Below are 23,414 nucleotides of genomic sequence, written 5' to 3'. Positions count from 1 at the left end.
GACTTGATATAATGAATCAACACGAAACCCAAGAGTAAAGGAATCTTTAACATTATTTTTTCATATATGTACCTTGCCATCGCTGAAGGTTTCCTTGTAGCCTTTGTCTTCCATTGTCGAGATGGAAAACAGGTTATTTTTGAGGTCAGGTGCATTTAATACATCCTGGAATTTCTAGCCTTCTTGAATGGTTGTCCTCTTCCTTGATTCCCAGCTCTCCTCTTACCTTTGCTATTTAATTTTTCATTCCTTTGATTGCCATCTGAGGGATTTTGATCATCGTCCTGGTGTGAGTCCTTTCTAGCAGGGCACTCCCTTGCATAGTGACCTGCTTTATCGTAGATGTAACATCGTCCTTTTCTTCCACCCTTAGGTCCAGCCTTTCCTTTTGATTTAGTCCCGGAATTATTTCTTTTCTTACCATGAGAAGAAAATGCAACAGGAGGACCTTTAGGCATGGGTATTTCCTGCTCTTCTACCCTTGTTTCCTCTTGAATGCATCTAGCCATTAATTCCTTGAAACCAGGAATTATGTTATTGTTCGGAAGAGTAGTCTTGAACACGTACCATTTGGATGGTAATCCTCCAAGAGTCGTGAGTGCCATTTCTCTGTCAGTAATAGTCTCCCCAATAGATAGGAGATCGTTCTTGATCTCGGTGATTCTTAAGAAGTATGCTTGCATACTCTCATCTTTACCCTTCTTGATCTCCCTCAGTTTATTTCTAAGAAACAAAACTTGATTTGCATCATTAACTTTAAATATACTCACCAGTCTATCGTAGATTTCCTTGGAGGTGTCAATTTTAGAGATGTAGGCCACCAGGTGCTTGTTGATAGAGTCCCATATGATCTTCTTTGTTTTGACTTCTCCTTTTTTCCATTTGTTCCAGGCAGCAGCGGATGCATTTGATGGAGGCTCAACAATATTGCCTCTTACATGGTCCAACACTCCTTGATCTTCTAGGGTTAGATCGATAGACATCTTCCATTCGTGATAGTCAGCTTTCTCATGGAGCTTGTCTTTGGTAGGAAAGAGTGTTGAGGACCCCATAATTCTTTTGGGATATCCTTGCCAATCTTCTCTTCGATGATTGCTCTTGCTCTTGCTCGGGCTTTGTCTTCTCCTCAACTCTGATACCATGTTAAGTTATGGTATGTTCTATGCTTATAACAGTTTACTTCTTTTTCTTATTATATTCCATAGATTAGCAATCACATGTACATAAAGTAAAGTGCAGATAGAACATTAAAGGATCGACAGAAAACAAGCCAAGACAAGAGACACAAGATGCGGTGACTAGCCAGGGACAAACCCCACAATGTGTGGGGAAACCCTTTGATCAAATCTTCTTTTATCTTCAATAATTCAGAAGAGATAAATAGTACAATAAATCTGATTTATATTTTTAGTAGCAAACCCTAGATTAGCAACATCAGCATTAGCGGCTTCATCATCAAAACTAGGGCAATCGATATCTCACAAACCGACCATCGAATCGGCTTGATTCCACCACCAAAAGTTGCAGCATTTAGAGGAGGTTCAGATGAACCTACAGCGCAGATCAAAAGAGGAGGTTTGATGGTCCATGCTGGTCAAAGTTTGGATCTACAGTTGCAGCTTCAGTTTCAGCAGCTTCTGGCTTCACATGTGTGAGAGAGAGACCCTTTTTTGCGCAGTAGAGAAGAGACTCTTTTCTGTGCAGTAGAGAGAGAGAGACCCTTTTTTGCGCAGTAGAGAAGAGACTCTTTTCTGTGCAGTAGAGAGAGAGAGATGTGATGAGATGAGTGAGTGCAAATGAGGAAAAGTCCTCCTATATTTATACACAACTGTTGATATTTGAATAGATGCGACTGTTGGGCTTCTGAGCCTACATGAGTTGTAGGTCGGCTTGATAATAATTCCATAATCAAAATAAATTCATATCTCCATGAATACTTATCAGAATCAGATGATCTTTAGATCAATCCTACACCTCTCGACGAGAGGAATCTAATAAACATATTATTAGCCATGAATAAGATGACCCACATGAATTTTGGCCCTAGTTTCCAATTTTAACATATACATATCAAGGTTGCGCACTTTCCAACTACATAATGCACATCTGAGTTCACAAAATGAGAAATATATCATATATTGAAAATCAAGAGATTTGTAATCAAGAACTCCACGGCCTTGAGGTGCATAAAAGGGAGGTCTAGATGGATATGTGTTAGTTCTTGAAACTAAGAGTTTGAAGACAATATTGGAGATCATCATAGAAAGCTTTCATATATAAACTAAGACAAAGATGGGACTATTTAAAAGTATTCCCTTTCAATGGAAAATATAGGTTTTTGTATTTACAACACATGGGATTTCATTGGAAAATATAGGTTTTTGTATTTAGAGTACACATTATTTCTACAGATCCATTGCATAATTGTCTTCATAGATAAAATTTATTAGTACATTTAATACTAAACATATGAAACCCAAATCCATTCTAAGCCAGATGCAGAACAAAAGAAAACCCCAAATTTTCAGAGCTAAAAAAGTGAGATAATAATAGAAACCAATATGAAACCCAGATCCATTCTAAGTTAGATGCAAAATAAAAATAAAATAAGAACCCAAATTTTCAGTGCCAAAAAAGTGAGATAACAATAAAAAGCCACATACCAAACTATAGCATAAATTTGAAAAGACGACAAACATTGAGAGCCAAGGAAGAGGAAAACTCTTGGTTATCCCAATCTGGTTGTACTGTTGCACCCACATTCACTGTGTTGGGAATACCCCTAGTTTTTTCCATTCACTGCGTTGGTAATGCCCCTATTTTTTTCCATTCTGTTGTTTTTCTTAACATCGATGCTAGAGATAGCCCCTCACTAGTGTTGTTGCTGGAAATTAGGGGTGATTGAGAGCAATCCCACCTTCAAACATATTTTCAAGGTGAATCTAGAGCTTGAAATGAAATTTGGTAATGCCCCTAGTATTGAGCTTGTAAACTATATGTGGTTGGAAGAAAATAATAGGGTCAGTAATCAAGTTCCTTCCTTCCTATGGTTCATGGCTAAGAAACTTCTTGCACAACCAAAAGTGAACAACTTTATTCTCTTCTCTCTAATGAGCCTGACACTAACTTGTTGTCTTGTTTTTTCGATGGTTGGCTTTGCTTGTTGTGTATCTCTCTGTGTCTCTATTATTTTCACTTATGGGTTGAAGTATGTCGTCCTATTCATTCCTAGGAGCAAGGTTTTTGTATCCTGTTCAATGACAAGAGATATTCTATTGATTTTCTTAAACACTGATGGTAGAGATAGCCCCTCACCAGTGTCGTTGCTGGAAATCGAGAGCGACTAGGAGAAATCAAAAATATTTTCAAGGTGAATCGGGAGCTTGAAATGCGGTTGCTAGAAATCAAGGGTGATTGGGAGAAATCCCACCTGCAAACATGGCGCCAGAAATATCCTACAATATGCAATGCATTCAACTTCCATGGATCAGATGAGCACTCGGAAATAATATCATCATAACAAAATGGTATCGGTGTCTACAATCATAACCGCAGACTTGACACTAGAAGGTCAACATCAATGAATAAGTGTAATCAACGAACACATGTATCTGTATCCAGTCTCAAAGAGACTAAGCCATTGGACAAACTCTAACCCCACCACCTACATAAAACCTAGGTGTTAAAGGGTGCATGTTCTGAAGCTAAAGAAACCCTTGTAAAAAGAGTACAAGGGAATACTTGAATCATCCAGGGAGTGGCAATGCTAGCAGCAACTCCCCACATAGCAGCAGCTATGATGTCTGAGGGTTTCGGTCATCCTATTCATTCCTACGAGCAGGGTTTTTGTATCATGTTCAATGATAAGAGATATTTTGTTGCTTTTCTTAAACACCGATGGTAGAGATAGCCCCTTAGCAGTGTTGTTGCTAGAAATCGAGAGTGACTTGGAGAAACCACACTTGAAAACATATTTTCAAGGTGAATCGGGAGCTTGAAATGCGGTTTCTAGAAAATCAGGGGTGATTAGGAGCAATCCCACCTGCAAACATGGCGTCGTTGCTAGAAATTGAGAGCCACTGGGAGAAATCACACCTGTAAACATATTTTCAAGGAGAATCAGGAGCTTGAAATGTAGTTGCTGGACATCAAGGGTGATTGGGAGCAATCCCACCTGCAAACATGGCGAATGTGGAGGTTGAAATGAAATTTGGGGAGGCGAAATCGACTTTTATCTCTCTTATTTTTCATAATATTGGTGGCTAAAATATAGTATTTATCTATTTTTGAAATATTTTTTGGGCGAACTATAGAAAATGGGTTTAATATAAAAAATTTGTCCCTCTAAAATTCAAAACCCCTTAAATTTCGCCCATGGGCTAAGATTCGCCCCTAAAATTTTCTATGGTGTCGAAGCTCGATTCTACATCGAAGCTAATTTTATGCTTTGGCTATGCACTGGAGGTCGAAGCTCCATCATCCATAAAGCTTCACTTTACTTCCATAAATACTTCTTTTTTCTTCTGAATATAAAAAACAGGAGCTTTCTCAACATTTTTTATAACCCATGTACTTTCATATTCTTTCTTCTCAACTGCTTTATCACTTCTAGTCGCACCTCCACTTCTAGTGATGATACTAATTCGAGGTTCATTGGTCCTCCTTTCAACAGTGATCATTGGAATATTTTGTGTTGGTTGTTGATTCCTTTTTTCTTGCATATTTTCCATAAGTATAGGACATTCTTCAATTACATGGTCAAAGGATTTACAGTACTTACATGTTGTAGGGTTCTAAAAATCTCTCGCAAAATGACCTACCTAGATGCAGTTATAGAAAATGATTTGTCCATGCCCTTGACCAACTCCAGCACCTCCACTTCTTCCTTGGTAGCCTCCTCGACCATCGCATTGTCCACTACATTCATGTCCATGTCCTTCTGCTTTGATTTTATAAGTGTCAACAATACGTTCCATCATTAGTTCATAAGTTTGACAATTATTCTCATTATGTCCTACTAATTTACAGAATTTGCAATATAGGTTCCTTGGAGTCTACACATATTTCTGTAACAGGTAACAATCTTCTGAGCGATGTTGGCATCTGGTCTTACATATCTCGCACCATAGGCTAGATCTTTCATTTAAGGGATTCATTGCCCCTCTATCCATGTAATCCTTAAAGACAAGACATTGTTCTTTAGAATGGCCCTTCGATCTGCACTTCGTACACCATACTTCTTCTCTGACTTATTTTCTTTTCTTGATATCTTGTATCTGCAGGGTTAGGTTCTCTAGCTAACTCTGAATATATTGCATACCTTCATTAGTATCTCATATAGGCGAAGCTTCCACTTCATCACAATTTGTAGAGCTTTGGCTTAACTTGATATCTTTTGTTATAATAATGGTAATCTGATATGCGGTAACAACACAACTACAAACCATTCTTGATGTTGTTGCGGAGCTATGTCGAAGCTCACTTGATCTAACAATTCCTTAAACCTCTGATCAAATTCCCTAATAAACTCAGTAGGTCTTTGTTTAATTTATTTAACTCATTGATGCACTACGACTCAGACTTTAGCTTCTTAAATTCTCTGATCGAAGTTGCTTTAATATATGCAAATGTTCTAATCTAATTATTTCAATACTTCATATACCATGTCAATTCTCTATCTCAGAGTGTCATAATGAGATTTGCTTTATTTATATTTTCATCATTGATCTGCTTCGCCATCCATACAAATTCACATAAGAACCAAAACTATTATGGATCATCCGATCCAGTCCCTTTGAAAATAGACACCTTAATATCATCAACCATATTTCTTCTTGGAGGGGAGGGGGAGAGTCAAAAATACCCTGGCTCTTGCTAGATTCTGGCTTCTGTGAACTCTCAGGATGGGAAGGTGAGTACTATAGAGTTACATGAGGGTTATCAGGGTAGCTATCTTCTCTTTCACATTCAGACTCACTCAAAAGATGACTATACTTAGTCTCTACAAAGGTCTTCAGGTTTTGTACACGAGCTCTCTTTTTGGTATCTATTTTATATCTCTTTCCACTTCACGTTGTTCCAATCTATTGCTCAAATTTATTCTCTTTTCTTCCAAACATAAGTAAACTAACAATATGACGACATCCATAAAACTCCCTTTTCACATAGAAGCATCTTAATCCAAAGTTTCAAAGACTTCAAATACTTACCTCGGGATCCCTTGAAGAATTGGCATTATGCTTCGTTGTAGGACACAGTTGAGTCTACTCTTAAATCAATAATAAATCCTCCCAAGATGTTATCAATCTAGAAATAAACAGCCCTTGAAATCCTATTTTCAGTTCTCTTGAGTCATTGTATCATTTCAGGAGTCCACACCGTAGGTTCTCCGCCTTTAAAAAATGTCTTTCTTTCAGTCAACCTTGATATCCACTCGTACAGTTCGACAAGAAATGATGCAAAGAAAATTTCGTATTGATCTATAAAAATATATTTCTCTAACCAAGCTTTAGACGTCAGACGAGGGTTTCTATTCTCTTGATCTGCAAATTTTCTCTCTTTCAGTTCTATCCAATCTTGAATTTCCTTCTTCGACGGATGCCACATCCACATATCCCTAAAACAAATCCCAGCCCCGACAATGGAACCATTTGTTGGTTATGATTTGTGTTGACCTAGGTTTGATCTATATTGCGCACCAACAAAACCCTCAATCATTGGCCCTTTCAGCAATGACCTGCAAGTAGATCGCAATCTCACACGAAGTGACAATGGGAGGATGTAGACCTAGGTTTATGCAACCTTGAAGGATGGTGCGATGTGTTGTTTTATGTTTTCTTATTCCTAAAATTCATAAATTACTTCGCTGTATTCATTTAATCACTTAAATATACCATATAAATCCATAAATCCTCACTATACTGAAATAAAGTGAAATTGTAATAAACTGCTATGCTACAACAGATAGTCACCAATTTTACCATGGTTCACCCCAATGTGGGGCTACGTCCACAAGAATTGTTGCTTATAATAATAAATCTTGTACAACAAATAGTTCTTGACCTGTGCAGTAAGTTGCAGGTCGTCTGCGCACTTAGATGCAAACTCAGGCCTCTGCGCACTCAACTGCAGATCCTCACCTTCTTTTCCAAACCAAAGATCACAATAATATAACCATTCAATTCAAGATGTGATGTCTCTCTTCTTTATTATTGATCCCTATATATACTATTACGTCGATGGATACATCATCAAAATACCATGGACTCCCTAACCAAATAAAACGATGGTCTAAAAACCATTCATCTTTTACAATATTACATGCTTTTTACGAAAAGGAGGGGCTTAGACCCACTCTAACACCCTTATACTTTTATAGCACCATTTACCACCCTTGGTAGATTTGATTCTCTATAATGTGGCCTAGGGAAACCCTTCCCTACGAGACTTGGTCCAAATTCTAAAAAATAATGTTTTAAATCTCATACGTAATTTTTCCCTGTATAAAGCATGTGTACACACGGGTAAGTCTATACCCAACCCGTGTATATGTGTTAAAACATTAAAAAATATATAATCTCCTTTAATTCGTGCGGAGTTTACAAGTTTGACCTGATACTCACCTACTATAGCCCGTGGCCCAAATGTTTCCCAACTGAAAAGAAAAAAAAAACTAATTTGGAGAAGTATAAATAAACCTCCATGGGAAGGCCTAAGGGAGGAGAAAAGATTAGATATTGATATTATAGTTGATTACATCCCTGATCAATTCTGAAGATATCCTTGTGCCTTCTGCACTCCCAAGTCATAGGAAACCTATGTTTCCTTCTTGAGATGTCCATCATCCCTTCATGACATCCTTATGTATACTTATGGAGGAGGATTGTTGAGACCTGGGCAGGACGGATCATGCAGGATGGATCCAGAGGATAGTTTCGCTTGGAGCTAGCGGACAACTCAAGTTGTAGTTCTTTCATATTTTCTTTAGTTTACATTAATAAAGAGGCGTTGTCTTGTTCCTGATGATCATGGTCTTTATGCATTAATTTATGTTATGATTTGCTTATAAAATCTCACGTTAATGATTATTTGTTCACATGATTATATGATCTAAGACTTATATCATGAACATGCTTTCTATTACTGTTGTTGTATATGCTTTGCTTGAATGAGTTGTAGGTTTTAAGGCATTGGAAGAAGTAGAGGGTTTGGACCCTACGGGAACGACATCAAACGTAGGACCTCCAGGTAATACCTCTTCTTCCTACTTTAGTAGTTTAAGTATTAGGATTTCTTGTTGGCATGTCTCTTTATGATTTATTCCCTCTGCTCTGTTAGGGTTCTCAACCCAAGACCCTAGGGTGATTCTACCCGTAACAAAATTGGCGACTCCACTGGGGAAAGTATTCCTTTTTTTCCTAGATTGGGTTGTTTCTTCTTGATTAGGGCCTGCTTGATTCATTTCTTTCTTTTATAGTGGTTGTGACCTGTTTTCTTCTCGGGCATCAAGTCTAATCTTTTGGATCAAGCCTGGATTTTTTTTTTCTTGATTGAGCTTTATATACGCACTTCTTAGAGGATACAGTAGTGTATGCACGCTAGTTTATTCAAATAGACTCGCGTATACGTGAGTTTCCTGTGTTTTAGTCGCGTATACACGCTTCTGTGTTTTTTCACAGTCGAGTATACATTACTTTGAATTAAATTTTCAAAATATTTGGCCCAGTTAAGATTGTTTCCTTGTGGGTCTTGCTATTTTCTGGTCATTAGCTCTCAGTGAAGCTCTGCTTTCTTGCACATTTTCAATTTCTAATCTTCTTCTTCTTGAAAAACCTAGTTAACATAGGGTTTTCGTTTTTAGTAAAGTTTCAGTTTGGGCTTTGGGATCAAGGCTTCTTGTAGAAGTTCTTGGTAGTTCTAACTTTGCGGAACAAGAAATTGGTTGCAGTTTTGTTTATAACCCAACTTTCGAATTGCTTTTCTTCGCTTTCCTTTTTTAGTTGACCTATTTTTTTTCATGGTTTTTGAGTGCATCTTTGGCAATCTTGAAAGTCTTTCTTGATGTTCTTTTGGTTTGTTGAAGTCCTTTATACTGTTATTTAGATCAATCTACGCAAGTCTATAGTCCTTTTTCGTTTCAAGTTTCATTATATTAATGATGTGCATAACTTGTGAATTTTGAGACTCTTTATGCTTGTTTTTTGTCTTTGAAGTTTAGTAGTCTTTGTGTTCTCAAAAACTTCTTTGGGTTATTTAAAAAAGAAAGACAAAAACATAGTTCTTGCCTTTTTTTTCCTTCTCAATTTTTGTTTTTGGTTTCTTCATTATTTTTGAGCAGTTGTGAACTTTTTTCGATTGGTTTTGCTTGGTTTCAAGGGAAGCTTTTCATTGAATTTATGCCCTCATTGTAGTCAATTTGGCCTATTGATATTGTGAAGAAACACATTTTCTTATTGTATGAGAATCCATAGAATCTTGTATCATCATTATAGTTTGCATTAAGTTAGTTTGCACTGTAAGCATTTTAGTCATTTTGTTAGATTTTGAGTGTGTAGAGCGTGTTTCTCAAAAAGAAAAAGAAAAAAACTTTTATAAGTTTATTCGTAGAACCTCGTAGAAATCTCTTTTCATCGAAGAAAAATAGTTGCATTTTCATATAGCTAAGTTTCTATTGATTTCTTTTGTGTCAAAACACCATAAGTTTCACTCTCATTTTACCGCTGACCTAAAGAACAACCCTTTAAAATCAAGTGCTTAATTAAAAATAAATAGAACATTTTTTTTATTTTTCATTAATCACATCAAAAATTTCAACTCTTTAGGGCCTTAGAATAGGTTAGTGGAGGGTTAACTCTCCAAGGCCACTCAAACTGTTAAACATAGATGTTGAATAATGAGTGAAATCCAGTGTCGTTAGAAAGGCCGAGAAAGCTCCCTGACTAGGAATCAAGCACGAGGGAGAGTGAAGACAAAGAAGAGACATACCCCCTCTCCTACTTATTGGATCCCGTCATGAGACTATTCCGCCTGGATTATGATACGAATTGGTGTCCATATTTGTTATTCCTAGGGATCACATAGGTCACTGTGGAGGGGAATCCCGCGACACCTGAGGCAGACATTGCATCACGTTCATTAGTAATTCTGGAGGGTACCCTTGTGAAGCTTGGGTGCTTGCACTGAAAAATGCTTTTACCTGGAGGTCAGCGTTACACTTTTATAATATTATTCGTAGAACCTCGTCTAAATCTCTTTTCATCGAAGAAAAATAGCTGCATTTTCATATAGCTAAGTTTCTATTGATTTATTTTGCGTCAAAACACCATAAGTTTCACTCTCATTTTACCCATGACCTAAAGAACAACCCTTTAAAATCAAGCACTTAAATAAAAAGAACTAGAGCATTCTTTGATTTGTCATTAATTACATCAACACGTCTATCTCTTTAGGGCCATGGAATAGGTCAGTGGAGAGTTAACTCTCCAAGGCCACTCAATCTGTTAAACATAGATGTTGAACAATTAGTGAAATTTAGTGTCATTAGAAATACTGGGAAAGCTACATGACTGGGAGTCAAGCATGAGAGAGAGTGAATATAAGGAAGAGAGATACCCCCTCTCCTACTTGTTGGATCTTGCCCCAAGACTGTTTCGTCTGGCTTTTGATACGAACTAGTGTCCATATTCGTTATTCCTAGGGATCACATAGGTCCCTATGGAGGGGAAACCCATGACACCTGAGGAAAATGTTGCATCACGTTCATTATTACTTCTGGAGGGTACCCTTGCGAAGCTTGGGTGCTTGCACCAACAAAGGTTTTTGTCTAGAGGTCAGTGTAACTATTTATGTCACCTGCGCTAGTAGGCCTAGGCTGTCATTTTCCTAGACTATCTTCGGAAGGTCCTTGATTTCACTTTCTTGTATTTTGGTGTCTGATCCTCATCACCTAGAGCAAAAATACTTGCAAGTTGCTTGATTGACTGTATCTTCTAGGGACTTTGTTAGAGAGTGCTCTTTTCTCCTAGTTGGCCATAGCTTTATAAATTTTTTGAGTCTTTAATTAGTTCTCTTAAAATAATTAAAAGTGGTTGATCGACCAGTTTGTCGGTCTAGGAGGCTTCGTGGGATTTCACCTACGAGTGTTGAGCCTTCTTCCAGAAGGCATAGGAGAAATTCTGCCAGTGATTTCCAATCAGTGGCAGCAGATGTAATGGAGATTGATCCTCTAGTTCAAGCTATTGTTTCATAGAATAGACCTAGTGTAAGTCGATATTTGGAGAGGAACACTCCAATCCTTTCTAGAGTCCTCTTCCAATCAGAAGATGTTATATAGGTTGAATAACTCCCTGAGTCTCCTTTGACTCCTTCTTCTTCTCTCCCTCTTGGTTATCTAGACGTTCTATTATACGTCGGGACTCCGACCCACAGGTCTTCGAGCCATGGTCTATATCAGTCTTTTCCTTCGGTGGCCATTGTTGGGTGCATGGTTTCAACTATGAGTGCTACTAGTGTACATACTCCTTTATCAGTACAAGGAGGAGGTACAATTTCCATACCTTCAATCACTCCTAGCACTGCAATTTTTGGCTCTACCTCCATTCCATCTTTGAGTGGGGGAACCCAAGATTTTGCCTCCAACACTAGTTCTTTCCCCTCTGGAATTCCTACCAGCACAATTTCTTTGGTTCCCTTAACTTTTCCATCCGCTGCTTCCATTTCTATGAATTCCATGGCAAGTGGGTCAGCTTATTTTCAGGGTTTCCCTTTTGGCAATGGTCATTTACCACATTCTAACCCGTCTCTAGGATCAATACCTTTTACCTCCACAGGTCAAAGTTATAATCCTTTCCAAGGATGGACTAATCCAGTTGTTAACAACTTGAGAGTCGGGAATTAGTTCTCTTTCGGTTAACATGGGAACATGTCATACTCCTCCGTGAGTTCATTTCAGAGTTTTTCTCCCTTTGCTAATGCATGGAACCCTTACCAAGGGCTCTCTGCTCATTTAATACCCTACTGGGGGGAATTTCACTGGATATGGCAGTTTTTCTATAGGATTTAGACAAAATCCAAATTTTTCTGGGCCACAAGGTTTTCCTTATGGTTTAGGCATTTCTACAAATCACCTCAGGCAACCTGGTGCCTTCAAAAATCCAGGATATTCTTTTCAGAACATTGGGAATTCTGCCTAGAGGGGGTGGAATCCTCAAGGTCCTCTATGCTTACCTTTCCTGACAACTTTAAACTTGCCAAATCTATCAATGTTGACTAATGATCCTATCTGATACAACCCGGTTTGGCCTCAGGTTCCAACCAAACTTCCATCAAACATACCAACTTCGAAGGGAAGACTGGTGAATATACGGGCGACCATATAACCACTTTCCATTTATGGTGTTCGTCGAACTCCTTGATTGATGATTCAATTAGGTTGAGACTATTTCAGCGCACCCTAACTGGGAATGTGGCTAAGTGGTACATTGAACTTCCATGGGGCACCTTCACTTCGTTTGGTGACTTGGCCACCATATTTTAAAACAATTTTCAGTTGTCCATTTGTTATGGTGTTGGAACTGAGCTCTTAGCTAATTTCCACCAAGACCTGGCAACCGACATTTTTTATCATATCTAGGAATGGAGGAGAAGGAAGAGGCTTATTAAATCAAATATTCCATGATCAGGTCTTCAATATTTAGCTCAAAAATCAGATCTTTCAAAATGACTCGAAACCTAAACAACTGCGTCTGTCTCGGAAAAACGATCCTAACTCAACTTGTTTTTTCAAAAACCGAGTTCGTATGAGAAATTTATTGTGTTCTGATCACTTTTCTAAACAAGTGAAATTTGCAAAAAAAAAAGCCTTGTCATTGCATAATCAACAGTCTATACTACTGATGTGGCAGGTGACTAGGCATGTTGAATGTTGGTCAATGACGAATCAAGGATGGACAAGTGGCAAAGTTTGGTTGGGTTGTACAGGTGATGTGTTGGCGTGTTTCTATTGGTTTAATTATGGACCAATGGAAGAATGCCACGTGGAAAGCCTAGAGGCCGCCATGTGGCACCTCCCACAGGTCGAGTTGGAGGTATATACATTGGAGCAAAATTTTGGTTGGAGGTCGGGTCGAACCCGCGACCTCCAACCTACAATCCCTGCGACTTTACCGACTCCTCTACACCATGGTTCTTAACCCATAACTCTGCAGTGTATATTTAAGTTTTAAGGCTATGAGGTTGGGAAGTTAAGGGAGGGCCACCCCGTAGGCTAGCCCTCCCCCATGCAATGTCACAAACCACAAACAGTTACAATTATGTTCTGGCGGCTATCCACCAAACACCAAATGGTTACCACATGTGAACGCAAGGGTTGCGACATAAAACAGTTATCTGGCGGTCAGTTAACCACACCACTCCACGAAGGTTTAAGTCTCCACATGTGAATGCTATCACCGCAACCTCAACGGTCAGCACTTCAATGACTCTACTCCAAAGGTTAACGTGACATTGACTCCGCATCTGACTAGGCCAACAAAAATCGTCGAATGTTACGATTGTAGTTTGTGTTAATCCTGGATTAAGAAATTAATTAAGTGTGGTTAACTTTAATTAACTACAAGTTTAATCTGGTGGAGGATTTGGTAGTGCCCCCAAATTCGGGCCTGCCTCCAAATTTAGCGCGCTAACTGGAGTCATTCCAGATTTGGTGGAGTTTTTCTAGGAAAAGGTTGACTAAGCCATAGAGAAGTCAATTTTCAACCAAATTGAGCTTAGGAAGAGGTGTTATTGGCTAATTTGGACATTCTGAACACATTGGTGTAGGTATTAGGAGCCATAGAGCTTTTTAAAACAAAAAAATTTCCACATTGAGCTAGTATAGAGGCCCAAGCCATGGAAGCTGGACCAAGGAGATGTAGCTGAGGAGGGGTGAACTCCTTCATCAAAACACTGTGTTAAAATGTCTATTTGATGGTTTGTTGTACTTTGAATGTCTGATGTTCATTTTTTTTGTTTGAAGATATTTTGCTCATGAATGTCATTTTAAACTTATGGAAAATTACCTGATTGTATGCACAAACAGTTAATGAAACCTCAACACAAGAAGCAATAAGCAGACATATAATTAGAAATATGTAATTTTTATTAGCACAACAAAACTAATCATACAAAAACATATCAAATTGGTATCATAGCAAAGGTTGAATTGCCTGATTTCTTGAGTTTGTGCAATTAGGGTTTTAATGGTTGCAAAATTGTGATGCTTACAAGGTTAAAGTTGCAGAAAGGAGAAGGGAAGCTATTGGTTGCAACTCCTGAGGTAATGCGCAGAAGAAGGAGAGACACAATGCCACAATCTCCACCACCCAAAATTCCAATTCCAGCTACACTTGAAACTCCTCAATATTTTCCTTCAACTGAGATTTAAGAGGTACAAGCAATACCAATTTCTGAGCCTGAATCCACAACCATTATGTCTGGAGAAAGAGAGCCTGAATGTCCCTCTTCAGAAGAGGAAGAATTCAAGAAACCTTTCTATACTTTTACTAAGATGGTTAAAGTCCTCTATGAAGAGAGGAACACTAGAATGGTTGGAGAGAGTTCTAAACCTCCACATGGACAAAAAAGATGAGAAGAAGGATTCTAAAGGGAATGGTGGAAAGCCACCTCCATATCCACCATCTTCATCATCTCCATCATTTCACACAGCATCATCTTCCACTACCACCACTGAAACTTCCCATACTCATTCAAAAACCCCAAAAGGAAATACCCCGTTACTTAAATTGGACATAAAATTCAAACTTCCCATGTACAATGGCGAGGTGAATGCAGAAAAGTTGGACAATTGGATTTGACAGTTGGAGGTATACTACATAATTCAAAACCTTCAAGAAGATGACATAAAGATCCAGTTGGCTTCACTGAGGCTAGAAGGAGTTGCACTAGTTTGGTGGGAAGAAAAGACTCAAGAGGAAATGAGAATCCATGGTAATATATCCATTACTTGGGTTGAATTTGTTTTTACAATTAAAAGATAGTTTTATCCTTTAGCCTATATGCAAAAAACCATTATGAGTTGGTAGAATTTTAGGCAGCTTAAAGGCCAAACAATCCAAGATTATACATAGGAGTTTAGGAAAAGGGCTTTGTTATTATGAGTGAATTTGAATTCCCAAGATACACTGTTGAAATATATTGGGGGTTTACATTCCTATCTGAAAAATATTATCCTTATGGTTGATCCAAACAATTTAAATGAGGTATGTGTGAAATCCATGCACCTTGAATCTAGAGGAAAGAACATCCAGGAAGAGGGTAGTAGGAGGAATCCATTCAAGGGAAAGGAGAAAGAGAAGGGAGGAAAATGGAAGGGAAAGAAGAATGCAAGTGTGAAGAAAGAAGGGGATAAAATCACATGCAAACAATGTTCCAAAGAGGGGCATGATGAAGCTCATTGTTGGAAATTGCATCCCGAATTAAGGCCTAAGAAACAAAACAATAATGGAAAACAAAAGACGATCAATACCACACAACATGACCTTGGTTCAGAATTTGGCGATGAGACCAAGATTTCAGCCATGGTTACAAAAGGAAAATAAATTGTTGCAAGCACTAGTTCATCACATAGTCAAAACAACACTCCAAATGAATAGTCAAGAATAGAGTTGTTTCATGTAAGAGTGATTTCAAATCATACAAAGATTGACGCATTATTTAATAGTGGGTCACAATCAAACTTGATTTCAGAAGACTTGGTTAAAAAACTAAATCTTGAAACTGTACCTCATCATTAGCCATATCCATTGGGTTGGATAGTTAACAATGCAAACTTACAGGTTACAAGGAAGTGTTATTCAAGTTCGCCATTACTGAAAAGTTCATTGATGAAGTTGGGTTACATGTAGTTCCACTTGACATCTCAGGAATCATTTTGGGTAGTCCTTGTTTGTATGATAGGAAAGCAGTATTTATATCCATGACAAAAAATACATATTACTCAACAATGGGGTGGAGTACATAGTGAGAGCCCATCTCAAAACGCTGAACATTTCTTTGGTTAATGCAGGGCAGATGAATAGACTAGTAAATGCAAGTAAAAATTTTGTGCTTATCATGATCAAGAAAAAGAATGATATTGATTATGAATCTTTTGAAGGTTTTCATGATAAATTGAAATCTGATTTGTTTGATGTGGTAAGCAAGCATGGCGAGATGTATCAGGAACCAAAGGGGTTACCTCCCAAGAGGGGAATTCAGCATGAGATTCAATTGCAACAGGATGTTCCACTTCCAAACATTCACATGTATCACATGTCTATTATGGAGAGGTTGGAAATCAGAAAGAAAATTCAAGAATTGTTGAACAAAAGCATCATACGCCCATATACTTCGCCATGTGGTTTTCCCATTGTCTTGGTGCCAAAGAAGGATGGAACTTGGCACATGTGTGTGGATTTCTGTGCACTGAACAAAATCACGGTAAAGAATCATTATCCACTCCCAAGAATTGATGATTTGCTTGATCAGTTGAGGTATGCAAATTATTTCACTAAGTTAGACTTACGAAGTGGTTATCATCAAGTTAGGATAGCTGAAGAAGACATTTGAAAAACTACATTTAAAACTAAACAAGGATTGTTTGAGTGGCTTGTTATGCCTTTTGGTCTTACAAATGCTCCAACTACTTTTATGAGGGTAATGAATGATGTGTTGAGACCATTTCTAGATGATTTTGTCATTTTCTACCTAGATTATATCCTCATATTCAGCAAGTCAAGAGATGAACATGTCATGCATGTAAACAAAGTACTTGATGTTTTCAGAAAAGAATAGTTGTTTTTAAATATGTCGAAGTGTGAATTTGGCAAGAATTCTTTAGTGTATTTGGGACACATTATTGGAGGAGGTGAGCTGAAGATCGACCCCTCTAAGGTTGAGGTCATTCTGAGTTGGCCCAAGCCCAATACATTTATAGAGGTAAGAATCTTTTTAGGGGCAGCACATTATTAGAGAAAGTTTATTGCTAATTTTTCTTCCATTGCAGCTCCATTACATGCATTGACAAGTGTCAAGAAAGTCTTCCATTGGGGATATGTACAGCAGAAAGCATTTTATGCTTTCAAGCAAAAGATAAGTTCAGCACTAGTATTGGCACTTCCAGATCTTAGACAACCATTCGAGATTCAAATGGATGCAAGTGATTATGCCATGGGAGTAGTTCTATTGCAGCATGGTAAGCCCATTTCATTTCATTCTGAAATATTTAATGGAGTTGTAATTAACTATCCCACATATGACAAAGAACTTTTTGCATTGGTACAAAGTGTTAAGAAATGGATGCACTATTTGATGAGGAAGGAGACCATCATCCATATCGACCATTAACCATTGCAGTACTTACAGTCATAGTCAAAGTTGCAGTAGTCACGACATTTCAGATGGATGGGTTTTCTACAACAATTTCATTTGGTTATTAGGTATAAAAAGGGAATCTACAATAAGGTAGTTGATATGCTTTCAAGACCTATTGTAATTTCATCTGTTATACTCAAGCATAATTCTGTTTTCCATGAAACTTACATAGAACAATATGTAAATGATAGTGACTTTCAAGAAATATATGCAAGCTTGAGTCAAGGAAATCAAATTGAAGAGTTGGATTATCATGTACATAACATTTTGTTGTATCACTTGGGCAAGTTGTGTATTCCACAGGGAGAAAGAAACAGTATCATAAGGGAGGCACACACTTCATTGATTGTTGGACACTTTGGTGTAGGCAAGACAGTAGCGAATCTTCAAAGGTATTGTTATTGGCCATGCACGTTGGATAATGTTTCTCGTTTCATAAGAGGATATTCTTTATGTGCTACAAGTAAGCCTAGTAATAGGAAACTTGGCTTATACACTCCACTTACGGTACCTTCATGTCAATGGGAGAGTATCTCAATGGATTTGTAGGAGGTCTTCCATTGTCAAGGAAAGGTCATGATTACTTGCATGTAGTTGTAGATAGCTTCAGCAAGATGTGCATATTAACACCATGTAAAAAGAAAATTACAGTTGAACAAACAGCTCATCTTTTCTTCCAAAACATTTGGGTTCATTTTGGTCTTCTTACTTCTATTGTAAGTGATCTAGATTCTCAATTTGTTGGGAATTTTTGGTCAAATTTGTGGGACATGATGGACACAAAGTTGAAGAAGAGTACAACCTTTCATCCACAAATGGATGGAAAAACCGAGGTGGTCAATAGAACAGTTATTCATCTTCTTATAGGATATTGCAGCAAACATCCCAAGTTGTGGGATGAATAGTTGCATTACATACAGCATGCATACAACAGGGAAAAGCATTCTTCCACAAACACATCGCCATTTGAGGCATGTTATGGGTACTTTCCAAGATCACCATTGGACTTCATATTTGAGAAAGATGTTGCCATCGATGGTCACAGTGACATCGATAAGTCAAGGAAGTTCATAGAGAAAATGTAGCTGATACATCATACAATGCAAGAACAGCTTGAGAAAAGTCAAAGCAACTACAAGGCAAGGCATGAAAAACAACGGGTTGATCACAAATTTCAAGTTGGCGACAAAGTTTGGTTAGATATTAGAAAATAGAGACCTCAAGGGGAAGGTAAAAAGATTAAATCAATCTGTTATGGTCCTTTAAAAATTCTGGAAAAGATTGGTAACAATGCATTTAAGCTTGATTTGCCTCCTTATATGCAAATATACTATGTTGTTAATGTTCAGAATTTGAGATTGTTTGAGTCTCCTTTGATTGATGATCAAGGAGAGCAAGTTTAGCTTCCATCAATAGATGATTTTTCACCAGAATATCTTGATGAACTTCAGAAGGATCTCATGCTTGACAAAAGAACCAGGACTTCAAAGAGAGGGGATGTCGAATACCTTAGAGTGGGACTCAAGGGACAAAAGCCTTCTCAAGCCAAATGGTTGCAAATTGAGAAGGTGAGAGGCTTCCAGTGGGGAGGAATGATCACGTGCTCAGTATTTAGCTCAAAAATCAAAGTTCTTGGAATGGCTTGAAACCTGAACGAACGCATAATGCTTAGAAAAACGATCCTAAAGCAACTTATTTCGTCGAAAACCGAGTTCCTATGAGAAATTTATTATGTTCTGACCGCTTTGCTAAACAAGCGAAATTTGCAAAAAAAATGCCCAGTCACTACACAGTCAGTAGTCCATATTGCTGACATGGCAGGTGAATAGGCATGGTCAATTCTGGTCAACGAAGAATCAAGGATGGACAAGTGGCAAAGTTTGGTTGGGTTGTACAGGTGATGTGTTTCCATGTTTCTATTGGTTTAATTATGGACCAATGGAAGAATGCCACGTGGCAAGCCCGGAGGACACCACATGGCACCTCCCAAAGGTCGGGTTGGAGGTATATACATTAGAGAAAAATTTTGGTTGGAGGTTGGGTCAAACCCACGACCTCCGACCTACTGTCCCCGCGACTTTATCGACTCCTCTACACCATGTTTCCTAACCCATAACTCCGTAGTGTATATTTAATTTTTAAGGTTATGAGGTTGGGCAGTTAGGGGAGGACCAACCCACAGGCCAGCCCTCCCCCCATGTGAATGCAAACGGTTACAGTTATGTTCTGGTGGCTATCAACCAAACACCAAACAGTTACCACATATGAACACAGGGGTTGTGACACTAAACAATTATCCGACGGTTAGTTAACCACACCACTCTATGACAGTTTAACTATGCATGTGAATGCTATCACCACAACCTCAAAAATTAGCACTCTAAAGGCTCCTCTCCAATAGTTAATGCGACATTAACTCTGCATGTGACTAGGCCAACAAAAACCGTCAGATGTTACGGTTGCAGCTTTCGCTAATCCGGGATTAAGAAATTAATTAAGTGCAGTTAAATTTAATTAACTACAAGTTTAATTTGGCAGAGGATTGGCGGTGCTCCAAAAGTCAGGCCTGCCTCCAAATTTAGCGCGCTAACTAGAGTCATTCTAGATTTAGCGCAGCTTTTCTAGGAAAAGACTAACTGAGCCATAAAGAAGTCAATTTTCAACCAAATTGAGCTCAGGAAGAGGTATTCTTGGATAATTTGAACATTCTGAACACATTGGTGCAGGTATCAAGAGCCATAGATCTTTGTAAAACATTATTTTTCCACATTGATATAATATAGAGGCCCAAGCCATGGAAGTTGGACCAAGGAGATGTAGTCAAGGAGGGGTGAACTCCATCAAAACATTGTGTTAAAGTGTCTCTTTGATGGTTTGTTGTACTTTGAATGTCTATTATTCAGTATTTGTGTTTGAAGCTATTTTTCTCATGAATGTCATTTTAAACTTAAGGAAATTTACCTAATTGTATCACAAACAGTTAATGAAACCTCAACACAAGAAGTAATAAGCAAGCATATATTTAGAAATTCATAATTGTTATTAGAACAACAAAAATAATCATACAAAAACAGATCATTCCACAAGAATTTATTCTTGAATGATTTCTCAAATCTTTGCAGCCTGAAATATCTAAGGATGTATCGCTCTTCGATGTATTCACCAAAGAATATGCTAGTTTTAGAACCCAGCAACTAGAACTCATATATTCTCAATTTGGGATTCTTGAGAAAATTTTGCCTAATGCTCCTAGATCTAAGGTTGATCTTGCCAAGCTAAAGTCGGGTCCCCATGCCGACAGGCTAGTCGGATCAATTGATAATAGCATGGTTAACTTGCTAAATCAATTGCAGCAGTTGTCTTTGCAAACTGCTTCTTCTATTCAGGCATCGCCATCAATTCCCATGCCTTCTCAACCTTCGTCTATCAATGTCATTCAAACTTCTAACCCCAAAGGAAACCAAAAATCTGATGGGGAGAAGAAATGATGTGGTAAGAAAAGAATCAGGATGGGAAGGGTAATGCAAATAAGCTCGACAATGATGTCGGGGGGTTAAAAAGAGTCCAAGAAGAAAGTGAAGTTTCCATGAAAGTTATGCAATGGTGACCAATTGACTCATCTTTGGCCAAAGATTCAAGACACTCAGTGCTTGTTGGTTTAGCAAGGATCTTCTAGTTCCTAGGTTGTGCTAACTAACCCTATTCCCCAAGGGTAGTAGTTTTTAGCTAGCGTGAATGCTAGTACTGGTACCCCCACAGGAGGCAACCAAGAAGGGGAAAATCCATCAAATGTTTATATGATGAATTCAGATATTGACGTTTCTACACAGTCACGTGATTATGGTGATCTGGAATCATATAAGGCCAAGACTACTGCTGATGTTTTAGAGCCACTCCATATCGAGAGGCCCGTAGTTGAGTCTATACCTCAGATGCCGAAAGGCTCCGCAAAACGTTCGACAATTAACCCCAATGCCAAGGCAGCTCAGAACTACTCCATTGTAGAAGATCTGGCTCAGATTCCTTGTGCCATGTCAGCATTAGAGGTACTCCATTCATGCCCAACACAACAGAGTGCGTTTCTCACTGCGATCAAAACGATAGATCCAAAAAACTCTCTTGTTCTTACATTCAACATGTCAAATATCAAGAAGAGACTACCACATCATATGGATTTTCAAATCAAGTCTACGTACCAAAAGACCAATATCTTTCGAACCATAGTTGATGAAGGAGCCTCCATGTTGGGACAGGGTCCCCTAGGGTCAATTTTGGGGCTAAAAGCCCAAGCTCTAGGGTAGAAAGTCCAAGTTTTTGCATGTAAAGTGTAAAGTCTCCACAATTTATGGTCGCAGAGCGCGTAGGTGTAAAGTATCATAAAGGGTTTTCGTCCTTGTTTTATGTAAGCTGTGTTGGCTTTAGAAGATCTACCCATGGTTCGTAGACCATGGGATTGTATAAAAATGACAGTCTTAGAAGAGTCTAAGCCAGAAGTAGTAGTATTGATGATGAAAGTAATGGGTCATTAGCGAAAAGAGCGAAGAGTCTTTGAGTAGAAGAAAGGCTCTGTAGCTATGTGCGCAGAGGCCTAGGGTAGAAGTCCATAGCTAAGTGCGCTGGGTAGTTTGAGTCTGTAAGAATATTTGAAGCATTAATAAAGAAGAATACTCTGGAAATATCTGTGTTTGATCTATTTACTTTTGTTATGAATAAATGTGGTTATGTTATGATGAATAATGGGTTTATGATTTAATGCTATATTGATGCGCGAATCTGTATGTTTTACATTGTTATCTAAACGCAATTAATAATATCTATTTACACGAAGAACATATTAATGCATGTTGAAGTTATCAGATACTTAAGCAGATCTGGGTAAATATGGAAGTAAGAGTAATTACAGAAGCACGTAAGTGGTTGATTCACCTGTTTAGGGTCCGCGAAAGATCGTCGTAGACCTTCGCGAAGGTCTAAATGCTGGTAAGAGGAATTTATATCGATAATCCCCCAAGGCTTATCGATCTACATGAAGACAGATAAAGGGGTAAAAAACGACATCATAACCATCTTTGGGTGCAGAAACTTGGTTCCAACATCCCCCCATACTGTATCGGGTGAGACTTCAGTCTTCGCCCTGCGGATTGATGCCGAAAGGGCCAGTAGTGTAGGGATTTTCTTGGCTAACTTAATGTTGTACCTGGGTCAGGGCTCAATAAGCCAACAAATGGTTTTGTTGTTAGGACCAGGATCTGCATAAAGAGATGTGTGATGTCGCATCACTGGAATCCGACTAAGAAATAAATTGAAGACTAGTTGGATAGAAATATCCACAAATTTGCGGCGCAAGGAACCAAAAATCCATGATTGATGAAAGAATAGTGGTTGGACAGATACCTGTACACAGAGATACACGAAATCTTCTTCTATTCCTTCCCGGTTGAGTTATACGAGTGGATCGCTAAATTGGTAGACGACCAAGGAAGGTGGAGGCTTGACGGTCCGATAGTGTGGACCCCGGAGTTAGTGCAGAGATTGGAAGCCTTTGAAGATAAGATGGCATGCATTGTCAATCACTGGCTTGATCATATCATAGGAGGATTCGTGATAGAGTCGTGGTCGATACTTTGGTTAGTTACAGCGAAGCAGAGCAATGCTTCTTCAAGGGATCACGAGGTAAGTATTTAAGGTCTTTAAATACTTGGATTAAGATGTGCTTGTGTGAAAAGCGGGTTATGCAGTTACCTTGATGTTTGGAGCTATGCAAAGTGAAAAGTTATTCAGGGGTAGAAAAGGAACAGGACCTGAATATAACCTGTTAATTGAGCCTCCTTTGAGTGACGACGAAGAAGCGACACAAACTTCTCCGTAGAGCGTTGTCTAGTTAATAAGGCGAGGGTTCCCAAAAATACCACATCCACCCACACCACATCCATCTTCACCGCCACCGCATACACCTTCACCCACACCGCCACCACCTCCACCACTATTCAATATGGAAAATGCAG

The sequence above is a fragment of the Pinus tabuliformis genome, chromosome Q (genome assembly GCF_031772625.1).
Source record: "Pinus tabuliformis cultivar Carrire ecotype Pingquan chromosome Q, CPIR1, whole genome shotgun sequence".
Lineage (NCBI taxonomy): Eukaryota > Viridiplantae > Streptophyta > Pinopsida > Pinales > Pinaceae > Pinus > Pinus tabuliformis.
This window is presented reverse-complemented; position numbering follows the sequence as displayed.